Genomic DNA, 26,764 nt, shown 5'->3' on the forward strand with positions numbered 1-26,764 from the left:
TCGGACGCATACAGCGGTGACGCCCGGGTCAAACGGTCCTTCCAGCCCATAGCTGCACTAGCCGCGTGCCATACTCGCACCATAACACGCGTGGGTCCCGTCAAGCGGGAATCGGGCACACTAGCGTAGAGCGCTCGATTGTAGTCGCCACCGGGCAGGAGCATCTTGTCCATTTCAAATGCCGGGTTTAGGGCGGGCCCATAGAGGCCGTGATTAATTGCAGCTAACTGGGAGGCCCAGTAATACCGTTTAATATCCGGGAGGGCAATCCCTCCGTCGTACCACGGGAGCGTCAACTTTGCCAGGGCTATACGCGGCCTCCCGTCCCAGAACAGGCGGCGCTGTAGACCCTCCACTTCACGGAAGTAGCGCGCTGGGACCAGGTCCATGGTGTTCTGGAGAGCGTACAGGAAGCGCGGCAGTGACATCATCTTGAACAAAGCCGCCCGGCCGAGCGGCGAAAGTGGCAAGCGCCTCCAGCGCGCGACATCCTCCTTCAAACGCTGGAGGGGGGAAGCAAATTTCGCTCGTAGCGGGCCACTGGGTCAAGCGTAATGTAGACACCCAAGTATCGAAATCCCTCCGAGGCAATCTGGATCGGACAGCCCCGCGGGAGGACAGGAGCCTCCCCGGAGAGCACATAGACACAGGATTTGGCCCAGTTGATGACAAGGCCTGAATTACGGCCAAATGAGTGCAGAACATCGACCAGGACAATCAGTGATTTACGCGGGGAGGCTAAATACAAAAGGATGTCGTCTGCATAGAGAGACACGCGGTCCTCATACTCGGGGGTCCAACGGAGACCTCGGATAGAAGGGTGCCACCGCAGCCACTCCGCCAGAGGTTCCAAGGCCAGTGCGAACAGGAGCGGCGACAGGGGGCAACCCTGTCGCGTGCCCCGTCCCAGCACGAATGGGGCCGAGACTCGACCATTCACCACCACCTGCGCAAGTGGGTCCGAGTACAACAATTTGACCCAGCTGACGAAACCCGGCCCGAAGCCGAACTTCGCCAGCATCGCCCAGATGTACGGCCACTCGAGTGTGTCGAACGCCATGGTGGCGTCCAAAGACGCCAAGATGGCCGGCTCCCGCACGAACGGAACACGCGCTAGCACGCCGTGCAGGCGTCGTAGATTAAGAGCCGTATTGCGATGGGGAATAAAGCCGGACTGGTCTTGGTGGACCAGGTCGCCCACCACGCTGACCAGCCGGTTGGCGAGCACCTTGGCGAGGATTTTAGGCTCCGCATTCAAGAGCGAGATAGGCCGATAGGATGTGACTCGGTCTCGAGGCCTCCCCTCCTTGTGGATAACCACGATGGTAGCCAGACGCTGGTCCGGCGGGAGGGAGCCCCGCGAGTGGGCCGCAAGAAACATCGCGCGGAGGTGGGGTGCCAGTACATCCGGTCGCAGCTTGTATAACTCGATAGGAATGCCGTTCGGGCCCATGGCCTTGCCAGAAGCGACCGAGCGGATGGCGAGGGCGATTTCGTCCGAGGTGGGGGCGGCATCCAGCAACTCCCTGTCCTCCACAGAAAGGGAGGGGAGCGCGATGTCACGCAGCAGGGCATGGGAATCCTCCTCCGAGCAGGTAGAAACCGGGGAATATACCTCGCGGAAATAATCCGCGAAGCAAGAAACAATGCCTTCCGGCTCAGTGACACGCACGCCATCCGCCCTCTCAATCAGCGGGACTACACGACTCGCTCTCTCCTTCTTATCCAACCACGCAATCAACTTGCCCGCCTTATCACCCACATCATACAATCGCCCCTGTTGCTCTTTGCTGAGGCCCCCGGCCGCCTCCGTGACGAGGGCCCTATAGGCCGCCTGCTTGAGGTGCAGAACGTGTAGCGCAGCCTCAGTCACCCCACTCCCCAAATCACCCTCCAATTCAGTAATTTCAGCCTCCACCCGGGTCACCTCCTCCTGTGCGCGCCTCCGGGCATGGGAAATAAAGGAAAGGGCCTCCCCTCTCAGCACTGTCTTGAAAGCCTCCCAAAGGGAGATAGCCGACAGGACTGACCCCACATTCTCCTCGAAATACCGTTGCAAGGATTTAATCAAGTCAGCGCGAATAGTGGGGTCGCGCAGGTACCAAGCGTTGATCGGGGCTACCCTGCCCTCCCCCCTCGGGAAGACATCAAAGTGCAACAGGAGCGGGGAGTGATCTGAAATGCCCCTCGCCAAATGGCGCACCTCCCCCACCCTCCCGGCATAGGCCGCAGGGACAAGGATATGATCAAGCCGCGAAAGGCTACCATGGGCACCCGAATGGAAGGTGTACTGCAGCTGAGTGGGATGCTTTAAACGCCAGCTGGGTTGTAATTTTTAATTTATGCAGCAGATGGTGGATTAATAATGCAAATCCATAATCATGCAAAAAACGCTGCAGCTGCAAAATCGCATTATTTCAGTGGCCCTACAGATAATACATCGCTCCTGTCACAAACAGCATATTCATACAGACAAAAATGGCATAAATTAATAGTTACTTTTTTTTATAACGCATTTTATTGTTTGTGTTCCAGACATATCAATGATCACAGCAGTGAAGTGCATGGAGTTCAACTTTCTAACATCATTATCTGATAATCACCACTGGACTGGACCAATGTTACAATCAACATATGTAGTGCTCGCCCCTGGTCCCCCCTCCTCCATGCTCCCTCTCGTCCCCCCACCACCACAACACTATTCCATTCCTTGGTTACGTATCTCTTAGCAGCTACTAGCCCCATCCAGAGCAGTGCAGTTTGGCATCTATTACAATGCAGGTCAACAGGCACACTCAGTAGGGCTAATCTGAGCTCCTTCGAGACTCTCCACCCAACACCCAAATTAATAGTTACTTTTAATAATTTTAATCACATAGAATTTCCACCTCATTGCTATTATGAGTTTAAAATGAATATTTGAGACTATGCATCGAATTGCACATGAATAATGGCAGACTCTGAATCACAGGGGTCAAACCTTGTTAGTAAAAAAACAAAAGAATCAATCAATCAATCATTTGTAAAGCGCCCTACATACCCGCGAGGGTCTCAAGGCACTGGGGGGGGGGGGGCGCTACTGATCGAACAGCCAGGTCTTGAGCATCCTCCTGAAGGTCAGCAGGTCTTGGGTCTGTCATAGTTTCAGTGGGAGGGTGTTCCATGCCTTGGCGGCGAGGTGGAAGAAGGATCTCCCGCCGGTGGTTGTTCTCCGGATGTGTGGGACGGTGGCGAGTGAGAGGTCGGCAGAGCGTAGCTGGCGGTTGGGGATGTAGAAGGAGAGACGTCAGTTGAGGTAGACTGGGCCGGTCTTGTGGAGTGCCTTGTGTGCGTGGATGAGGAGCTTGAAGGATATCCTCTTGCTGACGGGGAGCCAGTGCAGGTCTCTCAGGTGGGGGGTGATGTGGCTGTGGCATGGTACGTCAAGGATCAGTCGTGCCGAGGCGTTTTAGATGCGTTGTAGTCGCTTGATGAGCTTGGTCAGGGCTCCCGCGTAGAGGCGTTTCCGTAGTCGAGTCTGCTGCTGACGAGGGCCTGGGTGACTGTCTTTCTTGTATCTGTCGGGATCCATCTGTAGATCTTGCAGAGGGTGTTGAAGCAGGAGGAGGAGACGGCGTTGACCTGCTTGGTCATTGAGAGCGTTGAGTCGAGAATGATTCCCAGGTTGGGTGCGTGGTCGGTGGGTGTCGGGGCTGCTCCCAGTGCCGTTGGCCACCAGGAGTCGTCCCAGGCTGAAGAGCTGGAGCCGAGCATGAGGACCTCCGTCTTGTCCGAGTTCAGCTTCAGACGGCTGGTCTTCATCCAGTCGGCGATGGCCTTCATTCCTTCGTGGAGGTTGACTTTGGCGGTGATGGCGTCCTTGTGGAGGGAGAGGATCAGTTGAGTGTCGACGGCGTAGGGGATTATGTTGAGGTCGTGCTGTCGGGCGACGTGTGCGAGCGGGGCCATGTAAATGTTGAACAGTGTCGGGCTGAGGGAGGATCCCTGGGGTACGCCGCAGATGATCTCGGAGGCTTCGGACCGGAATGGGGGGAGGCGGATGCTCTGGGTTCTGCCGGAGAGGAAGGAGGTGGTCCATTTCAGCGCCTTGTCTCGGATCCCTGCGGCGAGGAGGCATGCGCGTAGTATGCGGTGGCAGACGGTGTCGAAGGCAGCGGAGAGTTCTAGGAGGATTAGTGCTGCGGTCTCGCCATTGTCCAGCAGGGTCCTGATGTCGTCGGTGACGGCGATGAGGGTGGTCTCAGTGCGGTGGTTGCTGCGGAACCCTGACTGGAAAGGGTCCAGACTCCATGGCTATTACTCCTGTGCTTAGGTTTTACCATACTGGTTTTCTCTTGTGAATAATCTATTCCCTGTATGTGTTATACATAGCTGCCAAGTTCCAGGTCCATGTGTGACTAGTTTGGTCAATGTTGATTTTTTTTTAGAATTCTGGGACTTGTAGTTTTACTGAACCCAGTTTAGCACAAGGACTACAAGTCACAAATCTTTGAGAAAAAATCATCAGGACTGGACTTACTAGTCACGCATGGACCTAAGACCTGTAGCAGCTATGGTTGTATGTATGTAGTTACTCATTTTGTTCAGTCAATACATGTAATCTCCCTTTACTGTAAAGGCCGAATGCAATAAAAACAAAAGAAAAGTGATTAATGGAATTCACAGGTTGGGACTTCCCGCGTCAGACACAGGGCCTGGTAAATATTCCTGGAAGCAGCTCCTATCTGCAGACTGCAGAACAGCTTATCTTTATGCACGGACACCAGAAGGCAGGCTGGATACAGTTATCGGAAAGAGCACCCCGCTAATTACAGCCCCAAGAGTACATGGCTGTTTCATACATGCAAACAACATGGAAACATCCGAGAGGTTTTGTCCATTGACTAACCAACATACGCTTGTAGGCTTAGACACCATTCAGGGCCGTATTGAGAACTCAAAGCAGCCATGGCAATTTTGACAGACCAGTCCCACTGCTGCATTTGTTACTGGAGTGCAATATAGCAACACTACCGCACAACCAGCCCCCAGTAACAACAAGCATTGGCATAGCCAATAGGTCTCACCTTTGGGACTTTATAAGTGTTTAGCCATGCAACAGTTGATGTTGTTGCGCCAAGGATATTGTGCTGGATAACTAAACACTTATAAGGTCCCAAAGGCGAGACCTATTGGCTATGCCAAAGCTTGCATTTCTATGTCACTGCCCAAGCCAAGGTAATCAGGTTCAATTGAAATGTCCCAAGACTACAACTTTTACTATGCATTAGATTGTTAAATATATTTTAAACCTTTTATTTAGAAAATGTACACGTTTCAGAGTATGCAAAGAAATAAACTGAAGGAAAATTACCAAACAGAAAGGAAAAACAATAACCAGCAATGGAGAATGACATGTTGTACACCTTAACGAAAGGCTTTATCCAAGATGAAAGCTGATGAGAGAAGGAAAAAAACAGCCAGGATAAAATAAGCATCCAAGTGCAAAAACCTAATCAATATGATAAAATTAAAAAAAGCACCAGGCATGAGCAAATTTCCTAAACCATTTCTATCTTTAATTTTGTTAATTATTTTCATGCAAATGAAAACAAGAAATGCATTGATCTAGTCATATGATGTTAGAGGGTGAACATATTTTATTCCATCACCTTGCCAATACCACTCTGGCAATTTTCATACAGCAATGTTAGAAACAAAAAACTGTTTAGCTTTTGAAGGCGGGTCAAACTTAGGACCCAAAATATTAGTCAAATGCATATTTTAACCTTTTAGAACGTGAGAAATTGAATTTTTTATCTTTGACCTGAAATAATTTTAATCACTTGAAAGAAAAACACCTAAAATAGGTTCTGAAACCCGAGACAGAGGATCTACATCCTGTCTAGAAAATGTGTATAAAGGTGGAATCTAAATCACTCTACCTTGTTCCAGTTCTAAGATCTTCACAACATAAGGTGGAAGCGCTCTGCATAGTACACAAAGGACTGCAGGGAGACCATGGCTGGTGTTTGCCTCTCAGCCAGTCTTCAAGAGGTGAACAGACATCACCTCATGTCTGCACTTTCTATGGGAGTGGTTGAGGGTCAGACTGGTGCTTGAGAGCAAGCCTGCATGCAGACAGATGGAAGGAGTTTTCCTGGCCCTGCAGGAGGAGAGATTATCAAGCAGAAGGCCAGCATATTCCTAGTCTGGGGAACACCCAGAGAAAGCACACTGCCCAAGAGAGTACATCCAATGCAACAATTGCTGAAAAGGGTCCCTAGAACCCCCTCCTGTGGTTCCCATTGAGAACTGCACCCCAAAGACTACTTTGATACCACCATCAATATATCTCCCAACCACTGCTGTGGGACACGATTTGCAGTTGCCACCACCAATAGTGTGAGAAGCTGGAAAGCTGATGAGGGAGCGCTGATCAACCTCAGACGGTTGCAGCTACCAGAAACACACACCTTTGGATGCATCACCCTGGACGAGAGTCGCAACTATTTCACCACAGCGTTTGTCTGCACTTACCCTGGAAATTGCCTTACCGTAGAATTAGCATGCATTATCACAGATGAAAGATGCAACTGCTAAAGGCGCCGGGTTCCCTATGCCAAAACCCGCTGAGCTGTATTCATCTATTCCACCAGGAGGCCACAGCATGCACTAGACCTCCTTCTCGAACGAGAAAACAACAAGCAAGTACTGCGGGTCCCTGCCTGTGTTCAGGACAGAGAACTGTAATGGCCTCACTCAAGCACAAAGATGTGACTGATTCTGCCCACAACCACAACAGGGCTGCGCTCAAAGTTACTGACTGCACATTTACACTTGTGGGGAACATTATGTGAACATGAGTCTAATTCCTGCCTCTGCTAGAGACTGCCGAGCGACTATAGGGAATGTCTGTTGGATGATTGTTGAGTTCTGAGCACTTGCACCCTATATTACTTCTCTGAGAGGCTTGTGACTGCTCGCCCTTTTCACCTTAAGAGTCAAGTGTAGAAAGGGTTGTACAAGGCCCACTTTGCAGCGCTGTAGTAGGACTGACCCGCGTGAAGCCCCATTGCCCGGTCTCCATTTTGTCCCCTGAAACAGTTCTTACAATTGTTTTTAAAGTCTAGCGTTGGCAGCGCGCATGTGCTGCCTGCAAGACCTGCTGTAATCCTATAGTGTAGGAGAACTCTTTTTTTTTAAATTGTTACTTTCCGCCTGTCACTTCTTGTTCTCATTAGCTTACCCCATTTTTCATTTGATTTCGCTGCTTGTTTTCCTTAGTTCATCCCACTTTTCATTTGCTTTGTCTATAATTGGCTGCACATAGAGACCGTCCCACTTTTCATTTGTTTTTTTAGACAGAGCAATGGATTTGAAGACATTGGAGTGCTTTATTTGAGCACCAGTTACATTACACACTGACACATATTCACTTTTTGGGTAGGCATGGAGAGATTAAGTGATTTGCCCAAAATCACAGGATGCTGAACCGAGACTCAAACCTGGTTCCCCAGCTCCCAAGTTGACAGCTCTAGCCATTACACCACATCCAAGCCATTGCACTCTTACTCCAAGCCTTGCTTTCTTCAGCTGTCTGACGGGGGGGTGCTTTAAGCACATCAGTCAGAGGTGTAGCAAGGATGCATGTTCCTGCTGGGGGCGGTGTCCATTTCTAAACCTGCACTGGCCTCCAGCACTCGAAATTACAGGAGATGGCTGCTGATGTGTGCAGAAATAAATCTTTTAGAGGGCTCTTGCTATATATTTGCAAGTGCTCTAATGAATGGGTGGATTGTAAAATGCACCATCTTGTAATTGCCATACTTCTGAGTGTTATGCCCCACAAAGGTATTGCATAAACTACAGAGTAGCTGCATAAAATTCAATGGGTAAGCTATTGTGCCTTCAAATGCTTTGCTTTCGTTTTTGAACAGCGTATAGTGCTAGAGTTGTTTAGTAACATTGCAGCCACTGTGTTCCAAGCATTCCCAGTCCAATACAATCGGGGGTGCGAGTTTGAAGATCTTTTCTTAACCACACCTCGCAAACCCCTCCGAACGCAGCCCCCCTCTCATAGGAACTGTGCTCTATGGCTGCTGGAGGTGTCTACTGCAAAGTCAAATTCAAATTCAAAATAAGCTTTATTCGATTCAGGACGTAAATCATAAAAGCACAATTTTATCAAATATGGTTATCAAAAATCCAATCACATCGGAATTACATGATTAAGAAGAATATATAATCATCGATTAAAAACCAGGTTCATATCCGGCATTATATATCTTGACTTAATACATGTTAGAAAAACGTTACAATCAAGCTCTTACACCTTTCATAATGTAAGAGTTGTGGCAGTAAGAAACATGAATTATATATCCAAACCATTATTCGATATCTAACAAATATCATAAAAAATACAAAAAGGACAAAAAATTCAATGCATTTACAGATTAAAACATTTTCATTAAATACATTCAGCCCTTTTTAATCCAAACTACTCTCTAGTGTTTCTTAATCTAAAAGCCACCCTTAAAAAATGTATTATACATACAAGGGTCAGTGGGTTCTCAGCCCTTTGTAGATATAATAAGGCAACCTTGACTTGTCTGAACTTGCCGTTTTTTAATATTCTTACTAGGAAGCGACGCCTAGGAAAAGAATAAAAAGGGCATAATAAAACAAAATGAAGGGTATCCTGCGGAGATTTATTATCGCAGCCGCAGGTACCCTTCTGCTCAACTGTAGCGGTAAAACCAGAAGGGTCCGCCAATGAATGATGTATTAGGTTGAGCCTAAAATGAGTAAATAAGAACCTATTTTGAGCATTATGCATAAGAGTAAGGTATGGTTCCATGCCATCTACTGTCTTTACCATGCTATAAGCGCAAACTGTGGGCTTTCTACCTTCAATGTAGGCTCTACGCTCAACAGCCTTTGCCAGGAGCAAACTCTTGATTCTATTCTTGTCTTGGGAAATAATTATGGTGGGGTTGGTGAAGAGATCCATGCATCCTATTCCCTCCAGGGTGGTTTTTACATATTTGAACCACGGGATACACATCCCCTTATCCCTGCCTATGCAATCTCTGATAATTTGCCTGCTTAGGTCTGCATCAGTGTTGGTCCAGATCCTAAGCCAATCCATAATAGGTCTGGTCTTGATCAGGTCCTCGATGTATGGCCTCCCTAGTTCGGCATTAATAATGTGGGCCGGAGAACTTTGAGGGGTTTTGAGTATCTTTCTCAAGAATTTATTTTCCACAGTCTGTATTTGCCGAATCCCGGCAAAGCCCCAAACCTCTGCTCCATACATTACTTTAGAGCAGCAAATGGAGCCATACAGGTGCATGACCTGTTCTGGTGACCACCAACCCAGCCTACGTCCGTAATTCATTATAGCCCCAGATGACGAGACCAATTTTGTGCTCCATTCTTCAATTAAAAATTTTAAATTTAAAAGCCCGTCAAATAAAAGACCTAAATAAGAGAAGGCTTTCACTTGTTCTAATGTATGTGTGCCTATTCTATAGGAATTTTTTTTACAAGGTTTAGTTCCTGCTAGCAAAACATAAGATTTGGATAAATTGGCTGACAGGTCTAGTGTGTCCATAAAATCAACAAAACCGTCTATTAGACACTGCGGGCCTTTCGGTGTTCGTGCCAATAGGACCGCGTCATCGGCGTATAACAACACCGGGATAGAGCGGGGGCCCACCTTTGGAGTATCTACGTTCAGCTTGCATAATGCCTGTTCCAATTCATTTATATACAGAGAGAACAGGAACGGAGCCAATATACAGCCCTGTCGCATTCCACTGGTGCAACAAAAAGGTGCGGTAGTATCACCAGCCAGGTTAAAACGTACTTTGGCGGAGGTGTTTCAATGGAGTGCTCTCAAGATGTTTACTAGGTCTGGATCTACCCCTAATCTAATCATAAGGCCCCATCATTTCTCTCTGTTCACGCGATCAAATGCGGCCGAGAGATCCATAAACCCCAAATATACTGCTTGGTCGCTTGCTTGGGTGTATTTGGCCACTAATAAGTAGAGATTCAGGCACTGGTCGGTTGTTGATCTACCAGTCCTAAATCCGTATTGGAGGTCTGAGATAATGTGATGTTCTTCTGCCCAGTCTAACAAACGGTTTAAAATTACTCTACCCAGGACTTTCGCCATCACATCAATTAAGGATATGGGGCGGTAACACTGCGGGTCATCCTTTTTGCCTTTTTTAAAGATTGGCACTATTATTGCCGATGTCCAAGACCGTGGCATGCCTACGGCAATGGCTACATTAATTACCCGTGTCAGTATAGGAGCCCATAGTTCTATCTTGTTTAAAAAAAGGTCTGGGGGAATCTCATCAGGACCTGGTGCTTTATTGTGTGTTAGCCCCTGAATACCCACTGTAACTTCTTCAAGGGTAAATTCAATAGCAGCCCGCCAAGGGCACAGCTCCTCTACCTGTGGGTTCTCCGTTAAGTAATTATATAAGCTTTTAAAATGATTAAACCAGTGCTCGGGGAGAATAGATGTACCAACTGCCGGGGCTGCAATATCCTGAAAACAGGGTTTATTTATGATTGTCCAGAAGGCACTTATGTCCCTCCTGTCCGCTGCTTCCCTTAAATCTCCCCACATTTGGAGCTGTAGGGCAAATTTCCTGCATTTAAGAGCCTTTTTATAAGCAATCCTACACTGTGCTATACGTAATTTTTCTCTGGGTCTTGATTTCAGACTTTCTTTAAGATCTTTCTGTGCCCGTGAGAAATCTTTGTTGAACCATCTCGGGGCATTATTTTGTTTCTGAGGCCGAGTAGATTTTAACAACCTGTCTATTAAGCTGGTCATTGTTTCAAATGCTTTGGTCACGGCCAGGCCATCTGCACGCGGGTCGGTGCACACCTCAATCTCTTTTTTGCCTTTCTCAGTTAAGGACTTATAAAAGGCCTCTCCGTCTATTCTAGACCATCTTAGACGCCTCCCCTGGTCCATTACCTTTTCCAAGCTGCGTGTCTGTACACCTCTCATTACTTCCTGGAAGGACCAATTTTTTATCCATAAAGCAAGCGGATTATGATCACTAAATATACTCCAATCAATAGTAGCCCCTCTTATCCAATCCCGGAATATATTGGAAACTAATATGAAATCTATGATGGAGCTACATCCTCTTGCCTTAAATGTTGGGGTGACCCCACTTCCTTCTTCTAAACCCACCAGATCAAGTGTGTGTCTTAATGTGTGGATTTTCATGATTTTCTATAATTCCCTCCCCTGCTCGGTGTGTTCGAGGTGCAATCCCTTTGTCACAGTGCACCCAGACCATTCACCCTTGCTAGGTTTTAAGTTTGGACACAGATGGCAATTTAGATCGCCCACTAGCACTACACATGGGGCCACTGTTGATTTACTCTGATCAATCTCAGTGGTCAGATGGTTATATAGATCACATATTATTGAACCTTCCCTGCTCGAAGCTGTGGCATTATAGAAGTTGATCAAAATAATACTTAATCTATTTATCTGGAGCCCTAGGGCTTGGAAATAGTCCGAGTTCCAATTCAGATTGGTCCATACTCCTTCCAGTTGCAGGTCCACATAAATAATTAATCCTCCTTTTGCTCTACCTGATGCAAGTTTCTGTGCGGGGACGGCGAAACACCCATAACCTTCTAACTGGAAAGGGTCATGATCTACCACCCACGTTTCCTGCAGACAAATAACATGAAACCTGGTTATGTATTCCCTCCATTCATGATTGTCAAACTTGGTGGACAGGCCGGCTATATTCCAGGACATTAAGCCAATTCCATCTGTCAGTAGTTTCTCCTTGGGGATGTGTTTGCTGGTGAGTGGGGCAGAGGGTCAATCTACACTCTCCAGTCCAGAGAGAGAGGCAAAACGATTGGAAGTAGCAATATTAAACGTGGGGCCTATTGTTGTCCGGGTGTTTGTATATCCTGGTCTCAAAGGATTTCCTACTAGGGCCTTTGGGTAAAAATAACTTAAGTCATGAGTGGATATACCTCCCTCATGGCCCTCGGAGTACCAATCTCTAATATGATTTGTCGCCCTGTAATCCCTGAAGTTGATAATAATAATGTCCACATGTACATCCTTAGGTCTTTGTCCCACCCAGCCTAGCCTTCTAACGTGTAGAATTTCACCATCTATATTGGGGGGTAAAGGCCTATTCACTCTTAACCAGTGCATAACCTTATTCTTGAGATTCTGGTGACCTTCAAAATTTTCCGTTAATAGCTCTGGGACCCCTGTCAGTATAATGACATAAGGTTCTGCCTCCGGTGGAAGATCTATATGCTGAGTGAATCCTTTTAGATTTTTATTCGTATAGGATCTCACGCCAGTTTTACTGTGTTCATTACTTTGCTTATTTGGAGACCCACTGTCTCTTACCTCCCTGGGGACTATATTCATACTCTGTGTAGCCAAGATGATTTCATTGGTAGAGGGTGACGGCTTAGCACTATTGACAAAATTAGTTGGTTTCAACACTGGCACCGACACCGGGCCAGGGGGGTTCGAGGTGCACCTTTTAACTGATAGTTCCCTCAGTAGGTTTGTGTTGACAGTACTAATATCTTGAATAGACCCCAATTCCTCCGCCATTCTCTTTACCCTTTCAGCAAGAGGTAATAGTAAAGACTTAACCAGTTGCTCTATATTTCTCACTAGGTCTTGATGGAAGCTGATTGTCAGATTGTCTAGATCAGATTTACATTCTGCTGAGTCTTTAGTAATCCTGGGGCTTGTGACAACGTTTGGGGTTTTAACTCGACTTCCTTTTTAGGTCTCGCCTTGCTATTGCGTAAGCGATTGCAAAGCGAGACTATAGAATACGGGTTTCAAAAGTGCTCCCAAAAAGCGGATTGCATGGCTAGCACGCGCACAATCACGCGCATCGTGCCGCCATGCAATCCACCTTTTGGGAGCACTTCAAAGGGTCCGCTCCCCCGCCCCCAAGCGCGCGCGCGCGCCATGCTCCGCCGGGCTTGTTTTTCTTTTTTTTTTTAAACTTCAAGCGCGAGGCGCGCGTGCGGCCAATGCTTGTTGGATTTGGCGGTTCCGCGCTAATCTGCTACATTGCTATTTTGTTAAGTTTAATGATGTGGTTAAATTGTATCTTTTGCTTATTTCAGTAACAGCGAAGTAACTTATTTTCCCGTTTAGATTGCTTTTAGAGGTTTAGTTATTACTTTTTTGTGTTTGTAATATCTTGACACGCTCGCGTAGGTCTTTAACAAGCACACGTGGAACACCGAAATAGTGATTGAGTTTTGAATCCTGCTCAGGTGGCGTGGCACGTGGTCACACTTCAATCTCCCGCTTCTCCCTGAACATTTTACGTGGGCTTCGAGAAACTGCGGACTGGTTTGTTTATCTCCAGAGATCTCTCTTGCATGTACCGCGCGAGTGTCGTTTCTTTGCAAGTATTTAGTTATTTTCTTGTTTAATAACGGCCTCTCTCGCGAGAGTGTCCGTTCACCCCTTGCAATAACTTGTCTTTTTTCTCGTTTGTTTTTAAACTTTAAGCGCGAGGCGCGCGTGCGGCCAATGCTTGTCTAGTGTTCCTACAGTGATATGGCCAGGAAGTCATAAGGCATCTGAGCTGGTTTTCTTGCCCTGTTGGGCGAGCAACGGAACTAAACTGACAGCAGGCTGAATGCGTATTTGGAAATCATGCACCGTGACGTCCGCACTTCCAGGCAACTACAGCCCTCTCTCCCCGCTGCTGCTTTTTCACAACTCCTCTCTCCTCCCCCCACTCGCTGCTTATCAGCACACACAAGACGCACACCTCGCACTCATTCAATGCACACCCACCCTCCATTACCAGCATCGCTCCCTGTCACCCGGGAATGTGCAGGTGGCCTTAGCTGCCCATGTGTGATGTAGGTGCAGCAGCGCGGAGAGGCGCCCGGGAGGGAGGTGACCGGGTCTCAGTGTGATCAACCAGAGCGCGGAGCTGAGCTCAGGATTGGCTGTGACGCTGCTTTGTGCGGTGGTCGGGTCGGGCCAGTCCATTCGAGCACTTTATTCTGCCACCCGACTCTGGGCCCCTTTATGAAGAGAGTATGAAAAGGCAGTCTTACTTCTCTGAATTCACAGATACCCAGGTCTTTCAAAAATTGAAGGAGAGCACATATATACCAACGCTTTAAAAACATAAATCGGGAGAATTTATTTCTACCATTGACTTCAAATGAACTAGAGGCAACTTCACTGCGTGCATGATCTGAGGATGGGCACGGTTGGAAGGCCGAGACACAAAACTACAAGTTCCAGAATGCAACGTGGCAGGAAGTGTCACGTGAGCCATTAGGCTGCTTGGAAGCTGTGCCACTACAAATGACGGGGCATGCACACCTCTCTACTTCAATTTGGGGAGGGGATTTCACCCCCCTGTGGGTCAGTTGCCAGCCAATATGCCAAAGGCGTCCCCTACACTTAAGTTAACCCCTATGTTCATCAATGCTCTCTACTGTAAAGCACTCTGTCACCCTGCCTCCAGGGTGTTGATGCGCTATATCTGGAAGTGCTATAAATATGCTATAACGTAACTAGTTAATGTCGCCGCATTGCAAGTCGCATAAAAGACATCTCTGTTGCCTCATTAGGGGAGATAAACCTGGGTAGAGTTCTAGTACCTTTAAAGGCATGGGTCGCAGCTCAACAAAAACACAGCATGTTAGAACAAGCATTTGCAATGCAATAGGTCTCGCATTTACGCGAGTTTAAGCTATTGGCATTGTAAATGACAATGCCTTTTATTTATGTTTGAAAAACGAAAACGCAAATAAAAGGCATTGTTATTTGCAATGTGAATAGCTCAAACTCGCGTAAAAGCGAGACCTATTGCATTGTAAATGCTTGTTGCTTATTCCCACCGCGCTTTCTTTTTGTTGGGAAGTCTGGCCCTGGTCCTTGTGTTTTTACTATGCTATTCTTCTTAGTGATAGACTTACTCTCGATCGCTGGTGGCTGCCCCTCGATAGAGCTTTCAGTTAGCGATCTTATGCTGATGTCTATAGTGATAGGTTCCCTAGTTCTTTCTTGTGAGTCTGATAGGTCTTGTAATTGTGGGGGGATACCTATGTCACATATTTGTTCTATACCTGTGCCGTGATGGGATGGGGTAGTTGCTAGCTGGATGGCCCCCAAGGAGGAACGTTTCTTCTGTAATTCAGAGGATAGGCGCCGCTCAGTGAGTACAATTTCATGTTCTAACATTGAGGCAGCCCTTGTAATAAACTGATCTAAGGTCCCACTGACAGACCCCCCCCTGCCACAGTTTTCCTGCTCGTACTAAGTCTGGTACTCATTATTTACAATATGACTACACCAAAATAAACAGGTAAACATATATCTTCCTATTAGCGCTTCTGATTTCAAGTAGTAGTATGATAGTACCTAGCTGGCCGGGATCACAAATTGAGACCAAAGGGAGTGGCCCAGTCCAGCCTCCTTCAGCCCCCGACGGCCACAGACGGCCCGCCCTTTGCCCGGGCTTAGCCCGGCGCGGCCCGCGCGCATCCCGCGGGACGAGGATCCGCCTTGACCTTTATGGGCCTCCTGGCACCCGGTTGCAGCACCTGCGGTGACCTCGCAGGTAGCAGGGCTGCTGAGGGATGTAGTCCTGGGAGAAGGCAGCGGGGCTAGCACAACCACGGGAAGAGTCAATGAAGGGAGGATGCGGCGGAGCAAAGCCCGGCCGAAAATAACAAATTCTGCAAACAGAGTCCCACAGGATCCTCGGCCCCGCCCTGACCTTCATGGGCCTCCTGGCGCCCGGTTGCAGCGCCTGGGGCGACCTCGCAGGTAGCAGGGCTGCTGGGGGATGTAGTCCTGGGAGAAGGCAGCGGGGCTAGCACAACCACGGGAAGAGTCAATGAAGGGAGGATGCGGCGGAGCAAAGCCCGGCCGAAAATAAAAAATTCTGCAAACAGAGTCCCACAGGATCATCGGCCCCGCCCTGACCTTTATGGGCCTCCTGGCGCCCGGTTGCAGCGCCTGCGGCGACCTCGCAGGTAGCAGGGCTGCTGGGGGATGTAGTCCTGGGAGAAGGCAGCGGGGCTAGCACAACCACGGGAAGAGTCAATGAAGGGAGGATGCGGCGGAGCAAAGCCCGGCCGAAAATAAAAAATTCTGCAAACAGAGTCCCACAGGATCCTCGGCCCCGCCCTGACCTTTATGTGCCTCCTGGCGCCCAGTTGCAGCGCCTGCGGCGACCTCGCAGGTAGCAGGGCTGCTGGGGGATGTAGTCCTGGGAGAAGGCAGCGGGGCTAGCACAACCACGGGAAGAGTCAATGAAGGGAGGATGCGGCGGAGCAAAGCCCGCCCGAAAATAAAAAATTCTGCAAACAGAGTCCCACCAAAGACTGCAAAGTCACAACCCAAGAAGCCTCAGTGTGACGGACTTGTTTTTATTGCTGGAGCTTCTTTTTACTGTGTAATCAATGTATGTTTGCGACTGCATGTCGTTTTTGAAGCTGTGCTTTTTTGGAACATTATTTCTGTGTAATGGACCCCAAAGCGCTGAGCTGATTGTTTACATGTCTGTCACCCACCCCTTAGTGTCACGGCAACCCTTGAAAAATCACTTCCACCTTTTTTTCGTAAATGGATCTGAAGGTATTGGAGCACTTTATTTGAGCACCAGTTACATTACACGATGACACATTTTTTTTTGATTGGCATGTGGAGATTAAGTGATTTGTACAGAATCACAAGATGTTGAGCCGACGTTGAGACTCGAACATGTTTCCCCAGCTCCAAAGCTTGCAGTGCTGGCTGTTATACCACATCCAAGACATTACACTCTTACTCAAAGCCTTGCTTTCTTCCGCTGTCTGATGGAGTGCACTTTAAGCATATCATGTAGCAAGGATGAATGTGCTTGCTGGGGGAGGTGTCCGTCTCTAAACTTGTGCTAACCTCCAGCACTTGTTACATTTGTTTGCACTCTCTGGGCATAGATCACAGCTAATTAGTACCTGTTCAACACCCAAGTAAGCAATAGAAAGGTGACCAGTCAACTTTTGCAAAGTGCATTCCACTGCGTGGCAACACTTTACTGCTTTATCAGTCATTTTTAGAACCGTTTGGGCTAGCAACTTTTTTTCATCTGCAGATTATGCATCTGAGGACGGATTATGTGGCAAATGCGGCAAATCCATAAATGTGTGAAAAACACCATTACTGCACATATTGCCTTTCCTCAATAAACAAGTCATAACACTTTTGCGAAGTTTCAGCAACCTATAGTGCACAACTGCTCACCAAGCTCAAATTTACAACCCAAAAAAACGTATTAATCACATAGGTGAAAACTAATGCATTTACCAAGCTTTTTTCATTAACCGAAAAACACCGATCACGAGCTTAGTTCCTACTTTTATTTTTTCATCACCAAAAATGCAAAGCTATCCACAAAGTTCCACACCACACAACTCAACTTCATACATTACCAATCCACACCACATGATTCAACACCAAACCACATGATTTAACTCAGCACAATTACACATACACCACATACATCCAATCCACACCACAGAATTCAACATAATGCCACAAAATTCACAAGCACACCACATTATTCAACTCCACTACAGAAAAGCATTCCACATAATTACACTCCATAACACACAATCCCACTCCACATAATTCCAGTACACTCAATATCACATAATTATTAACCACACATTTCCATTGTACACTATGCCGTATAATTTTACTACACAAATTCACTCTACACCACACAATTCCAACACTAACAATTCCAATCCAACCCACATCATTCAATACACACCACATACATACACTGCATAACACACGTCATTTGCAATGCCAAATGGTCTAACCCAACGAAATGCAAGACCTATTGCATTCCCAGTGCTTTTTAACTTTGCCGCAGGTTGTGCAAGCAATATATGTTGAACATCTGTTAGTAAGAGAGCACTCAAAATTGCTGTGCTCGTTTTTTCCTGAAATGTTTTGAAACCCATGGGCTTATGCGTAGGTCTGAAAAACTTGCTCCTGTTTCCCTCGCCTTAAAAAAACACTGACAGCCTGTATCGTTCAATGTGAGGTAAAGTGATATTAAGGAGAAGGTGTAAAATATTTAACACGTCTTTAAATATTAATCATCCCTGGGGTTCTAGAACTATGTTTACATAGTGTAGTTACTTTATTTTACAGGGACGTAATGCTAAGCTCGCTCTACTTCATATCCTTTTCGAATTCTGGAATCGTTTCCTTCAGCTTTACAATCACTAATGTACATTATTTTCAAGAGAGACACGCTTCAAGTGCTCCTTTAGTACAAACAAGTTCTCTGAAAGTAGAGAGATGTCCCTTCTTTGATCGTTATAAGTATGTTGAACTTGAAATCTTCCATTATTGGGTGTTTCCTTTTAAGGGAACTCAGGGGAAGTGACGAACATATGTCAAGCTTATACAAACGATAACATTAAGCTCAATTACAAACAAGCTTACTACAATTACACATAGTATTTTACAATCTAGGTGAACACTTGGTAAATGTTCAGCGTCATGCAAGAGGGTCGTTTCTCGCTGGTTTCCCATAACAGATAACATCTAGTTTGCCAAACCTTTCTGCTTCACCAATATTCCCTCGCAAAACTAGTTTTGTACAACAAAACGATGATTAAAAAAACACTTTGTGGGAGAAACCTCCAACTAAAAATGTTATTTTACATTTTTTCCCACAAACTCACTGTAAGCAGAAATTTTCTCTACAGTTTTTTATTTTATAACTTTGATAAAGTCAGTTAAAAAGTCTTTTTTTTTTTTTATAAAAACGTCAATAACATGTAGAGAGAAAAACCATTACAACTTTGTGCTCTGTTGATAAAAATGTACTAGTCTTCTACTTTAAAAGTCCAATCCTACGATTACGGGAAGAGTCCCGATTACGAGCTGGCCAAAGCGACAGGCGCTATTTATCATACTTGTTAAATATCGACACCTGGGGCCCTAAATTTAACAGGTGCAAAAAAAATCACCTCGTTTTCCTCTTTGCAACGAGGAATAACAAAGATTGTAGTGCTTTCTGCACCAAAATCGGCATGTCCTGCTATTAACCTAGTAAAATCAGCAGGTTTGCCCCGCAGATACTTGCCTGGTAAATTTTGAGAGGTGTGGAAAAGTCGGACACATTCGTAGTTGTGACACTTGTGGGTATTTAATAATGCTGAATAGCCATCATAAAATGTCACCAATCGATCAGGAGAAGCTGCAGCTGACCCCAGCCTTCACGAGTACCTTAGCACAATCAGAGTTGTCCTATGTCTGCAAACTTCTCCACCATGTGTTCCTGCCTGTTACCACTAAGGCCATGGACCCGTGCTCAGCCTATTGGTCCTGCCTATTGGTAACAGAAAACAAGCATTTGCAATGCAATAGGTCTCGCATCTACGCGAGTTTCAGCTATTGACATTGCAAATAACAATGCCTTTTACTTTTTGTTTTAACAACATAAATAAAAGGCATTCATTTACAATGCCAATAGCTTAAACTCGAGTAAATGCGAGACCTATTGCATTGCAAATGCTTGTTGGTTATGCTGCCCGTGGATACTTCATTCTTCTTACTCCAGACACAGCAATGACAGAGCCAGGTTTAAACACTAGTTTGTTGTATTTCAGTACCACTTAGTGTTAAGTAGACACATTGCAGCAGAAATATGGAAGATACAACTTTGATCTTGAGATACTACTATAAACAAGCATTGGCAAAGCACATCGGTCTTGTTTGCATGTAATGGGGAGACCGGTTGGCATTGCCAATGCTGGTGATAACGGTGGCAGCAAAGTGCCTGAAACTCATCTAACGATCCTGGCCATGACTGAATCAATCTTTGTAGCCCCCTGCTTTGTAGGACAAGGACCCTTCATTTGTCTGTGCACCTCAAGAACAATACAAAAAAGAAATTCACTGGGATCAGAGTCCTCAGCAGCCTTTGGGACCCCCACCCAAATCAGACAACTTCTCAGGGTAATGTTTGGCTTTTAATCCTAGGGAAGAGACCCAAATTCTTGACAGACACCAAAAGCATTAATCACTCTGGGCTCATTTCAAAATATTCTGTGCAGCATGGTCAACTGTTTTTAAAGTAGGCATTACAATAATCAAAGAGAATATCAATAACTTTGCATCAGATACTATCCCCTATGTAGGTGGAGTGAATGCCTCGGAGTCAGAGGACTATGCTAGACAGGTGGTTGCACTACCCGAGCTACCAACAAAGAGTTGGCTAAATTTACTTTACTTGGTCATAGACAAATTACAATATTAATGTTCAAATCCATAAACACACTTTTTGAACAACTCCTAGAAACAATTAACTTGAAATTTGACTCTGCAAACTGCTGCTATAAATATGAAAATAAAGTATCAACTTTTAAGATATATACTACATGGAAATATATTTAGCAAAGTCCCATGTGGAACTCAATGCCCCCCCCCCGGGTAAGCAATTACTTTGGAACATTTCTTTCAGTGTCATCTGGCACCCTGAAGGCACACATCTCTATAGTCCTGTTTTAATGCCTGCAGAGAGTATCTTGGGCGAGGTGGTGTGAAATGGAATCAGTAAAGTAGGATTGCTACGGCAGAAAACTTGCACTAGGCCTATACTTTGCTTTTGATAGGATAGGTACTTATTCAAGCTCACTGCAGATTGAACAAACTGGCAATCTGCCACTCAAAGGCTTGCTCTCACTCAAGTCCAGCACAGTTAATAGAGGAGCACTGACAAGGGGGGATATGCCCGTCATCTTAAAAACATTAGCATAAGAGCATGCTTCCTAAAATTAAAGACGGGTCACGGAGTAGAAAAATTTAAAGAAAATTCCTTACTAAAGTCCCATCACCTAGCATGATAAATAAACCGAAAGATAAGTTTCAGTTCTGTAAATCATACTAGAATACGGTCTGATCAGTTGTTTCGATGTACGCGATTCCCTTGCAGATCGGACCTAAGTCGCAGGCAAACCAAGTGAGTCACTGTGACCCTCTGCTAAAAGGGAAGGCCTAAAAATAAACTTGCATCTAGAACACTCATTTGTCCAAACCGCAGATGGAGGCACGAACAATGTTGCCATTCGTTTCAACATCATACGGCTCCAGCATACGTTCTGGCTGAGTGCAGTGAAATACGGGTTAATTTACAAGAACAGGGATAAAGCAGTGGATTTATGGACAAGTGAGAAAAAATGATCTGACAGTTAATACAACCCAAATAAACATAAAATGCAAAAATAAGATTCCTTAGTGTAACAAGTACAGTTTTCTTGTAAACAAAGTCGGACAGCCAAAGAAAAACTACAAACAAAATTAACGTTTTTTTTTTTTTTTTTAAACAAAAACTACATTAAAACACATCTCGCTATTGTCGCACTCCACAGAATGTGTTCCTGGAACACTGGGCATCTCAAGGGTGCCAAAAATAGACGTGCGTAGACGCGGTAATAACTAAAAAAATTAAAATTAGATTAAGAGATTGACGATTTTCCGGTATTTGCAAACTAAACGTGCTGAATTGGTTCAAAAGGGAAGGCGTATTGGCAGTAAAAGAACTGCCGATTGAAAGGGGGATTCGTGTATATGCAAGCGTCAGAAAAGGCAACATGATGTAAATCAATAACAATAATGTTCCAAAGTGATCTGTGTACCATCCGCTTATGAGAAGGAGAAAAATATCTAAGACCGAAGGACTACCCTAGAACCGGAGGACTCCATAAGGTTAGCCAGCGGGATGATGTACAAATTAAAGATAGTAGGGTAGAGCACTGCATAAGCCCAGAGTTAAGGGATTTGACAGAACAGAGAATTAAAAAACATGAACTAACCTGTCTATGGCTCGAAAGAGAAGAACAAAACAAGCATTGGCCGCGCGGCCGTAAAATAACGGCCGCGCGGCCGTGAAAGCGAAAGTAATAGCGATCGCGATCAAAGCAAAAGTGATCGCGATCGTGAGGACGGGACGCGCTGTGTGGCAAGCACGCGAGTGGTGCGCGCGCAGAAGTGATTGGCAGCTGCACGCGTGCACGCTCGCGTGCACTCAAGCTTTAGGCCACAGGCAGCACTTTAAAAATCCCACATACAAAATGTCTCTCCGAGCCAGCGCATGCGCTGGGCTCAGCGAGACCTAAAAAATCTGTCAGCCCCACTAATGAAGAACCAACCATGAGACACATCCAGGGCATCTCAAGACTTATGCAACATCTCCTGTCAAGTCATCTTCCATCAACTGGAGGTTTTTGTTGTTTTTCATGGCAGCGACCCAGCCTGTGTGTTCAACTTCATTGTACCATTTTTGGATGAAGTTTTAGAACCCATTCCACAGGTGACATTCGAGCGCCACAAGAAGCGAATTCCTAAGGTTTAACTTTATTCATGAACAGAAAAACTCATACTGTAGGTGAATTTGCACACAAAAACAGCCTAACTTTGGCATAGCCCAGGATGAAAGGATGATACATACATTTATTAATTTTCGTGAATTTTTAAATTTGGTATTTTAATGTAGTCAACTAATAAGTTTTTTATGAGCTCGATTTGCTGATTAAGTTCTTTATTCTTTTAACTGCATTGTTTATTTCACTTGTTATCTTTAAATGGGCCTCAGATTACGTCATCTGCTATATTCACACTATCTAAGGATGAAAATGAGATTTTCGGGGCGTCTTTGGCTCATCTCTGTGGGATTGCCATGGAAAGGTTGCTATGAGTGCTCGGACTTAGCATGTATAAATGTCGTGGCTCACCCTCCCTCCTTAGTATGCCTGGTCGATTCCTTGCAGTATGTTTAGAAGTTGTTTAGATACCCAGGCTCACTCAGGAGGAGACTGTAAGTGAACTAGACTGTTCCATAATCATGAAACGTGATTAAAGGCACCTTTAGAATATTTATATGTCTCCTGTTTTAGTACAAATCCAGTTGTGTTGGAAGCCTTTCTTCAGAGATGGGATACGAATGAAAGAAAAGGATAATCATTAAAGATTCCATTATGAGGTAACATTTTAAAAGTCTTACACAATTAAGAATCATACATCAATATATACTTTCCTGTCATTCTGGGAATAAATGTATGTATCAGTAACAAAAGGCGGACCTGCCTCCCAAAAAAGCATCAGTGGATTAAATTTAATAATCAGTAATCTTGTACAAGAGGAATGAAACACAGATGGGGCTGAGGCAGAGTCAGACACACATCAGGTAAACTTTGCTCATATCTCTGATTTTCAAAGGCATCAACCAATTGTGAAATCTAGATGTGCCTACAGACTACGCTGGCTAAGTAATCTTCCATGTTCCAAAACTATTTTGAAGAAACAGTATCAAATACACACCTCTTGTTGTGCTTTGAAGCAGTTAACTGAAAAGTGAAAAGCATTTATAAATATAATAAAAATGATGGGGCGGCTCCTCCACTAAGGCTGGAGGAACGTCGCCCCACTGCTCTCTGAACAGTGAAAAAAGGAAAAATAAAATGATAATAACATAGTTATTATCATTTTATTTTTTGTTGTTGCTGGGCTGGGTGAGGGCGGGCGGGGCTGGTGTCACAGAGAGAGGAGTGGTGGCACTCTCCAAGTGTGCACATTTTGCATCTTCCCCACAAGGCTGTCCCTGTCCCCATCTGAGCGCCGAACCACGGTGCTCAGACCAATCACAACACTGCATTGCAGCGTTGTGATAGGCTTAGGGGAGCCTGTGTGCACCTCCTTCCGGGACTCATCAGAAAGAGAAGCATGGCAACCATAAAGAGGTAAGTTTTTTTTAATAGTTTTTGTTTTGTCAAACAGATGTTTAACGGGCCATTGCTCCACTCTACTGCTTTTTAAGGTACCTCAGAACTGCATAAGAATCCCAATGCAGTAAAGCATTTTAATACACGCTACAACCCATGCTTAGAGAGCATTGAGTTTCACATAACAAGAATCCAAGGAATCACACAATTTCTATGAATTTCAAGAATCGAGGTCACAAAGTATATAAGAAACTTTTTACCAGCATCCCCCCTATTTTTTCTCCAGGTGACTAAATGGAACTCTCCCTTAGAAACTCCGCTAACACCTGATCAATGGAAATCTGTTTGGATAGGAAGTATTACTAACTTTTTCCAAGCTTCACTTTTACAAACTAATGTGTTTCTTTATACTAATTTTGTATGGTCCCCAGATTAAATGTTTAAAGCTAAATCACTTGGCACACCAAAGTGTTGCCATTGTAAATCTTCATTAGGTTCTATTATACACATACTTTATGAGTGCTCTATTGTTTTCCATTCTTGGAAGGAATTTAAGAAATCATTGAAAAGATTTTCACATTTCATTTCCCATTTTTATTCACCATCATTGTATGTAAGTCTTATGCACTTCCCTACGCAATTTCCCCTGATGCTTGTAAGTTATTTGACTTTCTGCTGTCTGCAACTGTAAAATCAATCACCTCAAATTGTAAAGATGCTAGTTTACTATCTGTTCATGCTTGGTGGGACTCGATAATTTCTCTTAGACATGGCTACTCGTTTTTGCTTCCTCCCTTTGGCACCTCTTCCATGCTTACAACTACCATATGGCGTACTCCTGACTCCCATATTAATACTTTGAATACAACATAATGCATAGATTAAGAGTCGGATTTACTTTGAATTGTATACTAGAAGCCTTTATCATTTTCTTTTATCCGTGATTATTCCTCACTTATATTCCTACAATTTATGTAAGTTATTGATGTTGCTGTAATATGGTAAAGGTATAGCATTTATTCCGTACAGTTACGGCACTTTTTTCTGAATGTACTCTATTGCTGTTGGATCTTACTCAATAAAATAGTCTGAACACAAAAACAAAAAAAACCGCGAGGTCACGTAAACCTCAAACAGAAATGTTGACGACAGGCGCCGCTTCACAAGCCCTGGTTCTGGCCACGACGTATCAGGCCTTTCTCTGCAGTCTGAGAAGCACCAGCCTGTGCTATAAATGCCGAGGGAAGTGCGTTTTGTTTCCCCCTGTGATCCTGTCGCGCGTGCACTGCCGTCTCTGCAATAAAATGATAACCTGCCACCGTGAAGGGAGTTCTGCAGCCCGCCCTTTCAAGAAGAACTGAAGGTTTCCTAGCATCCTCAATTACTGCCGCGCGCCCAGTCTCAGCAGCACAGCGGGCAGTGCACAGTGCTGTGCTGCAAAAACCATCCTTCAAGAAAATGACACCTGGCTGGGAAAAATACACCTTCTCACACATAACAGTTTATAAAGCAGCGAACAGCTATCGAGGCACACTGCACCTGCTGCCATTTTACCCTTTAAGCAGATGGTATGCGCATATTAAGTAACCGGAGAAGGGGCAGAATGTATGTAAAAGGCTCAGCCCGATTCATAACACTAAAGTTGTTTTCTCAGTAACTATTGACAGGCGCATTATAATGGCAAAACTCTCACTGCAGGTAAACAATGACAGGCCACGCTGACACATATTGAATGCTTCACAAGTTAACACAAAAAGGGCACTAGTCTTACCTTCCAAATGTAATCCGGTGTCCTTGCCTCGAAAACACGTCCCAGTGTGCCGCTCCGTTGCTCCCTGGCAATGTCCTGACTTCACGAAAGCGTTGCCGCCAGCCAATGCCGTGCTCCTCCTCCCACTTCATTAGAATGGCTCTGGAATCATCCACAGCCACACAGCTTGCTTGCTTGTTTTGCAAATGCTCTGCTGGACCAGTGAAAGAGTGGAGAGAAAAGCACGCTTTAGCAATAAACAAGAAGGGAGGCAGCTGAGCGCGCACGTGTTAAATCTCCTGCTCGAATCTGCTGCTGTGCTCCAGGGTTTGCCAGAAAGAGGCTGGACGGAATGCGTGCTGCAGCGGATCCATTCATTTGTGGTACCGCTGCGCTGCTGCTGTCAAACATGGCAGGTTCCCGACTCACACCGCGCACACAGGTGTGCACGACTGACTAAAATATTTTTCAACCCACTCTAACATAATTCAGCCATTAACTAAGAAATATTAACTATGCGTCAATAGCCACGAAATTCTTCGCATCCTTATTATTCCATTCGTGGTCATGTGGCAGGCAATAGTTCTGTGGTGTCACCAGTGGCGTAGACAATGTTTGTGCTAATTTGAGTTTTCCCATCAGGCCCAATCAACTGCAACAAAACACCAACATGACAACACAACATCACAACTCATCACAACACTTTAATACAACACGACTCAACAACAGCACGCCACGTTACACCATACAGTATAATACAACTCAAAAATACCTTAAAAGCACCACAACACAATATGACAACACAAACTACACACTAAACCGACATACAACAATAGAAAGCGACACCATAATACAAAATCCCAACGCTTCCAACTAAGCCAAACATAACACCTCAAAACAGCATAACATCATAGAACCACAATAACTCTTTATCACAACACCAAATGCAACAACTCCACCATCATCAACCTCCAGCCTGCTTGAAGTTACTATGCTAAAGTCACTTATACTTTGTACATTGTAAACTTCTTGACAAGAAACTATAACTTTATGGCGTTTCACATATGATCTATGAACTGCACTTATCGGATAATAGCATAGCTTTATGGATACCTTGGGAGGTCACCAGGGTAAAATAGTCTGAAGCTGCGATATTTAAATTGTCTAGTTCCACTGGGTCCACTGAGATACACAGTGGGCCCGATTCACAAAGGTACTCACGAG

General features: G+C 45.3%; 1 long non-coding RNA gene across 1 annotated transcript in view; it reads right to left on the reverse strand.

Annotated features, from left to right (window-relative positions):
* Nucleotides 1-25,719, reverse strand: part of LOC146867145 (uncharacterized) — a 1,035,764-nt gene extending 1,010,045 nt beyond the window's left edge. Inside the window, exon 1 of the long non-coding RNA XR_014961085.1 lies at nucleotides 25,562-25,719. This is a non-coding gene — a long non-coding RNA (uncharacterized LOC146867145). The remainder of the gene's footprint in view (nucleotides 1-25,561) is intronic.
* Between the last annotated feature and the right edge of the window lie 1,045 nt (nucleotides 25,720-26,764).

Source organism: Triturus cristatus, chromosome 1_2 (genome assembly GCF_964204655.1).
Source record: "Triturus cristatus chromosome 1_2, aTriCri1.1, whole genome shotgun sequence".
Taxonomy (NCBI): Eukaryota; Metazoa; Chordata; class Amphibia; order Caudata; family Salamandridae; genus Triturus; species Triturus cristatus.